Genomic DNA, 11,168 nt, shown 5'->3' on the forward strand with positions numbered 1-11,168 from the left:
GGGGTGGGGTGCGGGCTCTGGGAGGGAGTTTGGTGCAGGAGGGAATTCTGACCTGGGGCAGGGGGTTCGGGTGCAGGAGGGGGGTGCGGGCTCTGGGAGGGAGTTTGGGACCAGGAGAGGATTCTGACCTGGGGCAGAGGGTTGGGGTGCTGGAGGGGGTGTGAGGTGCAGGCTCTGGTTGGGAGGCACTTACCACAGGTGGCTCCGGGCTGGTGGCGCAGCAGGGCTCAGGCAGGCAGGGTGCCTGCCTGCCGCCCCACGCTGCTCCCAGAAGTGGCCAGCTGCTGGCACATCTCTGCGTGCCCCTGCGGGGAGGCAGACAGCATGTGTCCGTGCACTGCCCGCAAGCCAGTGAAGCTGCGGGGACGGTGCTGGGGGCGGAGGCAGCACATGGAGCTGCCTTTCTCCCCTCCCCCCCTGACTACCCCGCGCCAGGGGCCGCAGAGATGTACCAGCAGCCGGCCGCTTCCGGGAGCAGTGTGAGGCCATGGCATGCACGCAGCCTGCCTGAGCCCTGCTGCACCAGGGCCCTGGGCTGCAGCCCCTAAAGCCCCTGCGTTAATCCAACCCTGCATAAATCTTCACTCTTCCAAGAAGGCTTCTTTGGCTACTTCCCATTAGCAATGAGACAATGATTCCAAATAGTGCATCTAATAACATAAATTGGTGACTTGCTATTTATGCAGCCAGTGATACCTGGAAGCCAAACCATTCTTTAACAAGCTGGGCTGAAAAAAACTGGGGGAAGGATAGGGGGACTAATTCCTCACTCTGGGAAAACTAACTGGGGTTTTAGTGTCCACACTGAATAGAAGAGTGCCACACAGTAAACTGTGTGGAACTGAATTCATCTACCTCAGAGGATGAAGGGTTGAGTCAAACCTGATGTTTAGACCACTGAGGAATCCCCTCAAACACAATGTACCATTGTATTCTACAGCAATGAATGAACCACAGCAATGATATCAGTATTTATCTTGCATAGAGTTCACTATAAAGAGTTTGTTGTAAAGTAGTAAATACTTTTCATCAACATAACCCTAAGCCTACTGCATAGAAGGTGATCCATCTTGCTCTTTATGTATAGGGATTAGAATACTGTAATTTCACTATTTTTATTTTTTCCATTTAATCTTCATTGCTTAAAACTATATTTTTGCTGATGCCAATTTACAGCAGATATGATACTTCAGGAAACTTAATTTCTCCTGCTGTAGCTTTTCAGTATTATCAAACTGGGATGCTTTGGTATTTCTTAAAGGTGGCAGTTCTGTGTTGTTAACCAAGAAAAAAAACTGGAGGCAGAGAAAAAGAAAAAATATCTAAGAAACAGTGAGTGGAATAAGGAAAGATTTTGATATGATGAAGTTTTAATTTGGAAAGTGACAGTATGGGGGAAGAAGCCTTTGAATGTTTTTGCCAGAGTGCATAGGGACTGTCCAGTCACTATCTTCTCTCATTCCCACTTTCTCATGAAATTCAGTTGTATTTCCCTTATGAGGTCCTCTTTAGGATCTTGAAATGTATTATCTCTACATTATCATCAGATGAAAGATTCAGGAAATTTGAGAGATGCAATTGTATTGTACCTTTTCACTTGATGAATTCTAGGATAGCATTTCTTTCTTTCTCTTGTGTCTTGGCATCAAGAGTCCATGTGAGATGGAGTGGAAGCAAAGAACATCAGATCAGCTGAATCTAAAATGTATGGTGTAAGGCGGGGAGGGAGTGTGTTTGTCAGTGCAATCAGTAATCTCTTGGCCTTTGGCATACCCATATAAATCTTGCAGTTGATGTAATACTAAAATAAAGTTGTTTATCTTCTTAGTGAAACATAAAATGTGTTGGCTTTTTGCCCAACAGAACCAGAATATGCCAGTTCTGAGAAACCTATGCCGTATGAGGTTAGAAATTAATATCTGGAATGATTTTTGTTTAATTTTCTAGGTATTGTGGGCTTGATACCAATACATTAACCTCTTCAATGGTGGGATTCATGGTGACCACTAGATGTTCATTTCATGGGCCCATCAAATTTCCTCAGAATCCACTGGGTGCTTCAGGAGTGGAGAAGATAGGCCGATCCAGTGTGCACTACCGACTAGCCTTATTTCTACCTAAACTTCACCAGAAACCAGCTGGATTACATCACAACACCCTTATTGATGGCTGTTTCTTAGACAGTCCAGTACTGGAAATGTTTGAGAGAGTAGCATGGGTTATGGGTTATCAACTCATGTCTTTGTAACACCAACCACAAAAACACCAATAAGCCTACCTGATGATTTTAAGAGATGTCTTCAGAAGCTGCAGTAATGTCTTTACCTTTCTTTCCACCTTGATCTGATGTACTTTTGTTTTAAGGACGGTCCATCTATGTTCATGTCAATAAATGATTTCCCATTTAATTGGTGAAAGATTTCTATGATAGATACCAAAGTTTCTATTGTTACAATGAAATGTCAAACGTATTTCTAATGCCACTTTTGCCTAATGGTCAGATTCAATACCATGCCTCTGGCTTTATATAGCTATCTTGGAATTTAAATTACTTGTTTGTTTCATATGCAATAAAAAACTCTTGTAAACAAATCATAGCTTCAATCACTATACACCACTGTCACGAACTGAACTTCTCAAACTTAAAAACTTGCCAACTACCTCAGGTAGCTGGCTAGTCTACAGTAGAAGTGCTACAGCAGCGCAGCTGTGCCACTGTAGTGCGTCTGCTGAAGATGCTCTCAGCCTACGGGAGAGAGCACTCCTGTCGACTTAATTATTCCACCTTCGCGAGAGGCGGTAGCTATGTCAGCGGGAGAAGCTCTCCTGACACCATAGCATTGTCTATACCAGCACTTAGGTCAGTTTACTTACGTCGCTCGGGGTACGGATTATTTGCACCCTGGAGTGATGTAAATTATACGGAAGTAAGTGGTAGTGTAGCCAAAAATCATTTTTTATCTGGGTATCTGCAGTATTCTGGACTTTCCCCTGTAATAACTATAGAGAAGGTTAGGTAGTATTGCAAGTACCGAGGTAAGTTGTATATATTTATCTAAGACAAAATAAGCATGATTTGAAAGGTGACCAGTGTAAATGGCAAATGTGCAGAGTCAGGAATAGAACTCGGGAACTTCTGCTCCCAAAACAGGAGTCCCTAACATTTTGAGCTAAAGATAAATCTCTCTTAGCTGTCAATACAAGTATTAATGCATATATATAGGCTAGTCACAAAAACATAGAGAGAGAGAGAGAGAGAGCGTGTGTATGTTCTTGTGACTGGCCGCCATAGGGCAACAGAATTGTAAGCACTAGAAAAAAGTCTTTCTCAATCCGTCAAGTGGAGAAGCGGAAGATGCACATGTGTTTGCGCACCCATGCATGCACAATCACAAACCAGTACATTACACTTCACTGCGGGAATGCTAATACCTGCTTTAGCTTAGATTGCTCTAAAGTTTATCAGATTTGTAACAATTGCAATCAATATTGGGCTTAAAGTAAATAAACTGCAATGGTTTCTGAGAAACTTCAGTAGAGCAACTAACGTTAGCATCTCATTTGCAGTCAACAGCCTTGGCTCACCCACCCATCTCTGTGCACAAGACGCTGAAACAGTTTTTGACTGTCTAAGAACACATTGATACACATTCACTTTTCCGGACCAGCCTGCATTAATGTCAATGAAACACCCACGGTGATCCACAAGCACCTGGAGAACCATAGAGAAATACCCCTTCTGATTAACATACTCAGAGGCTAGGTGGGTTGGTGCCAGAATTGGCATATGCGTCCCATCTAGTGCCCCTCCGCAGTTAGGAAAACCCATTTGTGCAAAGTCCGCCACAATGTCATGCCCGTTACCCAGAGTCACGGTTCTTCTGAGAAGGATGCGATTAATGGCCCTGCAAACTTGTATCAACACTATTCCAACGGTCGACTTTTCCACACCAAACTGGTCAGTGACCAAACGGTAGCTGTCTGGAGTTGCCAGCTTTCAGATTGCAATAGCCACCCAGTTCTCCACCGGCAAGGCAGCTCTCAATCTTGTGTCCTTGCGCCGCAGGGTGGGGGCGAGCTCCTCACACAGTCCCATGAAAGTGCCTTTTCTCACATGAAGGTTGTGCAGCCACTGCTCATCAGCCAGACTTGCATAACGATGCGATCCCACCACTCAGCGCTTGTTTCCCGAGCCCAAAAACGGCGTTCCACTGCGGTGAGCATGTCCGTGAATGCCACAAGCAAACTCGTGTCATATGCGTTATGCGAGTCGACATCATCATCGGACTCCTCGCTGTCAGTTTGTAGCTTAAGGAGTAACTCGACTGCCATTCGTGACGTGCTGGTGAGACCCATCAGCATATTTCTCAGCACTTCAGGATCCATTCCCACAGACCGAAAGGGAAGACAGAGCGTGCAGTACAAAAAACATTGAAAGATGGCACCAAATGTGGACAGAAGCACAGGGATTGCTGGGATGCGAAGCGATGCATCATGGGGTGTTGGGACAGGACCCAGAATGCCCTGGCCCCGCCGCTCCCTTCCCACAAGCCACAGTACCAGAATGGGAAGAGGTGCTCAGTGGGATAGCTGCCCATAATGCACCGCTGCAAGTGCTGCAAATGTGGCCACGCTAGTGCGCTTGCAGCTGACAGTGTGAACACACTGCAGCGCTTTCCCTACTGCGCTCTCCGAGGGCTGGTTTAACTCACAGTGCTCTACATCTGCAACTGTAGCCATGCCTTTAGAAGCACAAACTGAATTATATAGGTGGAGGGAAATTAAGATGGTGCTTGCTAGTAATGGAAACCTCTAAGCATTTGAGTGCAAGTCCTCTGTTCCCACCATATGTCAGACCAGCCATGGAGCTAAGATTGCCCCCTGCCCCTTCCACTATAAGTATTACCAGTTTGCTCCTTATTGTCAGACTGACTGGCTAAGGAATGTTGGTTACATTTGGTAGGAGTTACTTGCTCTGTAAGAATGGCGCCAGTACCATTCAGTGAATTGGCAAGCAAGAGACTATTGTAAGTAAATTCGTCATTCAAATAGGCCGACAGTTCATTATACCTTAGCTTCATTGAAATGGAGATTCCTGACCTGAATCTGCTCCAACTTACTTCAGTGTAAATCAGGACAAACTCCATAGAAGTTAATAGAATTACACTGGTGTGAGAACAGAATCCGGGGGCACAAGATTGTTTCTACTCTGGCTTCTGATTGTCCCATTGTTCTACCACTAGTTTATATAACAGGTAGAAGTTAAAGTCTCAACTTGCTTTCTTTAAAGTGACTGGAAGAGAGGAGTTTTGCCATTGACTTCAGTGGGAGCAAGGTTAGCTTCTGCATTGCTAATAGGAAAGCATTAGGCAACCAGTTTAATATCATTGTGTAAATGTAATTAGATCAGTATGTGCAGTATTTTACCTTTCCTCAGGGAGTTGCACACAGTACCTTGACTGGAAAAGGTGACAGATTTAACCTGATTGAATCATTAAATGGAAATATAAGTCAATGAACATTAGCCACTTAGTTCATTTCATAAATTCTAGTAATTAAAACTGCATGTACAATAATAAAGACTATTCCAGATATCTAAAGGATAAAAATGCATCCTTGATGTGTCATGGCACCGCCATAATGAAAACATTAGTTAATGGAGGATCTGTGTAATAAAAGTGACCATACAGAACCTGCAGGTGGAAATATACAAACACATTTCCCAAAAGAATTTCACCACTTCACAATTCATTATGAAAATCTGCAATAACTGACAAGATAGGCACAAAATGGATTTTCATGTTGCTGGGATGAATTATGGCTCCCAGCAATTAATGTTTTTAGTCATATTAAGCAGATAAATAATGCTATCTGACATTACAGTATTTCACATTACACTAAAATTTTGTAACATTTGCTCATAATCGAACTTGAAATATGTTACCTAGAAAAAATATGTTATCTCTGGAACAGTCAAACCCCATTAGAAACCTTAGGCTTGAAAAATCACAATGTTAACAGTTATATCCCCTAGCAAAGGTTTGCTTTCCTTAAATAGTGTTAAATTTAAACCCAGAAGCTCTAGTCTATTTTAGAGTTACTCTTTCTTAGTGCATTGAGGTTGAAAGGAGGATTTAGTACACAAAATGTACTCTGTATTACTGAGCCTTGGTAAGTGAAACTTAAAAATTGCAGAAAGAATGAATGAAATTGTAAGCTGTCTTTCTAAATACCTTTTAAATATTTTATAAAGCAAAATGTAAATGTGCATGGTCATGTTAAGGTTATTCACTAATATTGATTAGCTAATTATTTTAATCTAGTTTTAATCAGGCGATGATTTTTTTCCACAAATGGACATATTAAAATCTATTTAGCATTTTCATTTATTTTAATCTTTCTGTAAAATTTCATAGGCCTAAGCTTACAGGCTATACTCATGTGAGTAATCTCACTGACTTCAATGGAGCCTACTTTTGTATTTGGATATTACAAGAATAATTACAAATTCAGAAGACACAGGGCTGCAGAATTGTGTCCTGTTTGAGTCTGGTCTTGGTGCTCTCAAATATCTGAAAATATACAGGAGAAACTTTGTTTGCTTGTCAAAACTTGCATGCAGCGCTGTATAAACAGAATATGGTAGATTCAGCAGTGTCATGTCTGGATGAAGACATTGATGCCTCCTGTTTCAGACCCCAGCCCACCTTTGAGTTTGTGGTTGGTTGGTTGTTTTTTAAAGAGCATTTTGTCTGAAACATTTAGCACATGCCAATTCTACTGCATCTCCTATCTGTGTGTGGGAAGCATTCCAAGGTTTTTTTAAAAAAATAAATCTCAATATGAAACCACGATTCAAGATGAACACTCCCAGAGATGTTTATGACGAATGAAGTATGCAGTAATGTGGCTACAAAGTCAAATAATAAACTAACACTGCAGAGAAATTCTGATTCTGTGCCAGGACACAGGTTTATTGTTTCACAGATAACGTTGCATGGAAGCATCACTGTGACTCATGGGTACTGGAAGAGCAGAGACAAAAGTGTTTGCTTATGGCTTATCACATTTTGTCCTACTGCATTTTAGTGTAAGAAGCAGGGGTTTTAGCAGACATTTTAGACAATGTCATAGTATGGCAGAAACCAAGAAGCTACAACATGTTATCAGGATTATCTATACCAGCCGAAACTAGATGGAATCTAGTTTGAATTGAAACAGAGGATGACCTAAAGTGCACTTGTTCTCTGAAAAGTGACCCTGTAAAAATGACATTGTTTATGGAAGAGGTGGTTCCAGGGTTGCCTTTTCAGCAATTTCCAGAACAAATCTGCTCAGTTTACAAAAAAACCCAACCAAACAGAAAACACACACACGATCTGTCAGAGATAAAAGCTGTGCTCTTTCTGGCTCACTGTATTATTACCAGTGTATGACTATGCAAGGCAGATTACACCCCCAGTGATCCCCGTGCATGCCTTGAATACCTTGGAGTTGCATGGTTATAGCTGAAGAAAGAATTTGAGCCTACAGTTGGAACTTAGTTGACGATTCTGTTGACTGATAATTCATACATCAGAACAGACTCCAGCTCATTCTCCCATAGCTGCATTGACTCTGCATTGCCAACTGGAGTAAAAAGGAGCACAAATTTTCTGTTGTTTTAACTCTGCAGATATAATTCCGAATATGCACATGGGGAGAAATTCAACCTCACGCAGAGGATCAGAACAAGGTGTATACACCATTGAGTAAAAAGGTACCATTTTTACACAGTCACTATTAGTCACTTTTCAAAGCAGAAATGTATTTTTAAGGATTCTTTCCCTCTGGCTTAGATTATCACTTTTTAATTTTTTAGTTGGCCTTGAAATTAATTTGCATCCAAAAATAATATTCCCAAATGTGGAGTCACCAGCAGAATGACCCTGCTCAGTGTTTAAAATGGGGTTCTCAAGATTTTTTTCAAAACACGGAGCACACATCCTAGAGGGAATGTCTTGTGGGATGCCTCTCCTGCCATTCACGCATGTGCAGATAAATTCCCCTGCCAATTACAGCCTACTGGTAAATACAGCAATTGTTTACATGGAACATAAATCACACTAAAGAAAGCTAAAAAATACATTATCAGCTGGAAACAAGAAGGAACCATGGCATGATCCCAGCCAGCTCTCTGTGGGCTACCAGCAAGTGCTTCATGGACTACCTATGGTCTGGAGACCACAGTTTTGGAGCTACACACCATGTCAAGGTTCCTCCCCCACTCTGAACTCTAGGGTACAGATGTGGGGACCTGCATGAAAAACCTCCTAAGCTTATCTTTACCAGCTTAGGTCAAAACTTCCCCAAGGTACAAAATATTCCACCCTTTGTCCTTGGATTGGCCGCTACCACCACCAAACAAATACTGGTTACTGGGGAAGAGCTGTTTGGACACGTCTTTCCCCCCAAAATACTTCCCAAAACCTTGCACCCCACTTTCTGGACAAGGTTTGGTAAAAAGCCTCACCAATTTGCCTAGGTGACTACAGACCCAGACCCTTGGATCCTAAGAACAATGAACAATCCTCCCAACACTTGCACCCCCCCTTTCCTGGGAAATATTGGATAAAAAGCCTCACCAATTTGCATAGGTGACTACAGACCCAAACCCTTGGATCTGAGAACAATGAAAAAGCATTCAGTTTTCTTACAAGAAGACTTTTAATAAAAATAGAAGTAATTAGAAATAAGAAATCCCCCCTGTAAAATCAGAATGGTAGATACCTTACAGGGTAATTAGATTCAAAACATAGAGAACCCCTCTAGGCAAAACCTTAAGTTACAAAAAAGATAGACAGAAATAGTTATTCTATTCAGCACAATTCTTTTCTCAGCCATTTAAAGAAATCATAATCTAACACGTACCTAGCTAGATTACTTACTAAAAGTTCTAAGACTCCATTCCTGATCTATCCCCGGCAAAGACAGAATATAGACAGACACACAGACCCTTTGTTTCTCTCCCTCCTCCCAGCTTTTGAAAGTATCTTGTCTCCTCATTGGTCATTTTGGTCAGGTGCCAGCGAGGTTACCTTTAGCTTCTTAACCCTTTACAGGTGAGAGGAGATTTCCTCTGGCCAGGAGGGATTTTAAAGGGGTTTACCCTTCCCTTTATATTTATGACACGCCCCCCAAATCTCAGCTATGGTGAAACACTGGCTGGGATTTCTTCCTGGAGCTCTAGGAAAAACAGAGTTAATAAGACACATGCATCTCTAAATACTACCAAGTACATAAAGACTAACAATATTTTCTACATCTCAAGGACGATTTTAACCAGTTGATTCTGGGAAACTTTCGCGGGAGAGTGCATCAGCCACTTTGTTAGAAGCTCCTGAGATGTGTTGGATGTTGAAATCAAAATCTTGGAGAGCTAAACTCCACCGAAGAAGTTTTTTGTTAGTTTCTTTGACGGTGTGAAGCCACTTCAGTGCATCATGGTCGGTTTGCAGGTGGAAACGCCATCCCCAAACATATGGGCGTAGCTTTTCCAGAGCGTAGACAATGGCGTAACATTCTTTTTCAGTGACTGACCAGTTGCTTTCCCTCTCAGACAGTTTTTTTGCTGAGAAACACTACAGGGTGGAATTCTTGATCAGGTCCTTTCTGCATTAAAACTGCTCCCACACCACGCTCGGATGCATCTGTGGTTACTAGGAACAGTTTGTCAAAGTCTGGGGCCCTTAGTACAGGGTCAGACATGAGTGTCGCTTTAAGCTTGTTAAAGGCCTTCTGACACTTTTCGGTCCACTGAACAGCATTTGGCTGTTTCTTTTTGGTTAGGTCTGTCAGTGGGGTGGCGATTTGGCTGTATTGCGGTACAAATCGTCTGTAATAACCGGCCAAGCCTAAGAAGGATTGAACCTGTTTCTTTGACTTTGGGACAGGCCACTTTTGGATAGCATCCACTTTGGCCTGTAGGGGGCTGATAGTTCCTTGACCCACCTGGTGTCCAAGGTAAGTCACTCTGTTTAGGCCTATTTGACACTTCTTAGCCTTAAGAGTTAGTCCTGCCTCCCTTATGCGCTCAAGGACTTTATGTAGATGTTCCAGGTGGTCTGCCCAGGAATCCGAAAATATGGCCACATCGTCAAGGTAGGCGACTGCATATTCTCCTAATCCCGCTAGGAGACCATCTACAAGTCTTTGGAAGGTGGCAGGTGCATTTCGCAGCCCGAAAGGGAGTACATTAAATTCATACAGCCCGAGATGTGTGGTGAAGGCTGACCTTTCCTTGGCAGATTCATCTAGTGGTACCTGCCAGTACCCCTTGGTTAAGTCCAAGGTAGAGATGAACTGGGCCCATCCCAGTTTCTCTAATAGTTCATCTGTGCGTGGCATTGGATAGTTGTCTGGGCGAGTTACAGCATTTAGCTTACGGTAGTCCACGCAAAAACGTATTTCCCCATCTGGTTTGGGAACTAGAACCACTGGAGATGCCCATGCACTTTCAGAGGGGCGGATTACACCCATCTGTAACATATCCTGGATCTCCCGTTCTATAGCAGTTTTAGCTTGAGGAGACACTCGGTAAGGTTGGACCCTAATTGGGTGAGCATTACCTGTGTCAATGGAGTGGTATGCCCGTTCAGTCAGTCCTGGGGTGGCTGAGAACGTTGGCGCATAGCTAGTGCACAGCTCCTGGATCTGCTGTCGCTGCATACGCCCAAGGGTCATGGAGAGGTTCACCTCTTCCACACCACCAGCACATTTCCCTTCATAGTAGACACCTTCAGGCCACTCAGCGTCCTCTCCTCCCTGGGCTGTAAACTGACAAACCTTTAATTCTCTGGAATAAAAGGGCTTTAGAGAATTAATATGGTACACCTTAGGCTTTCGGTTGGAGGTGGGGAATGCTATGAGATAATTAACAGCTCCCAGGCGCTCCTGGACCGTGAATGGCCCTTCCCACGATGCTTCCATTTTATGGGCCTGGAGCGCCTTTAAGACCATGACCTGGTCCCCTACTTTGAAGGAACGCTCTCTGGCATGTTTATCATACCAGGCTTTTTGCTCTTTTTGAGCATCCTGTAAGTTTTCTTTAGCAAGGGCTAAAGAGGTTCGGAGGGTGTTTTGTAGGTTGGTTACAAAGTCCAGAATGTTAGTTCCTGGAGAAGGTGTAA

This window comes from Natator depressus, chromosome 6 (assembly GCF_965152275.1).
Source record: "Natator depressus isolate rNatDep1 chromosome 6, rNatDep2.hap1, whole genome shotgun sequence".
NCBI lineage: Eukaryota > Metazoa > Chordata > Testudines > Cheloniidae > Natator > Natator depressus.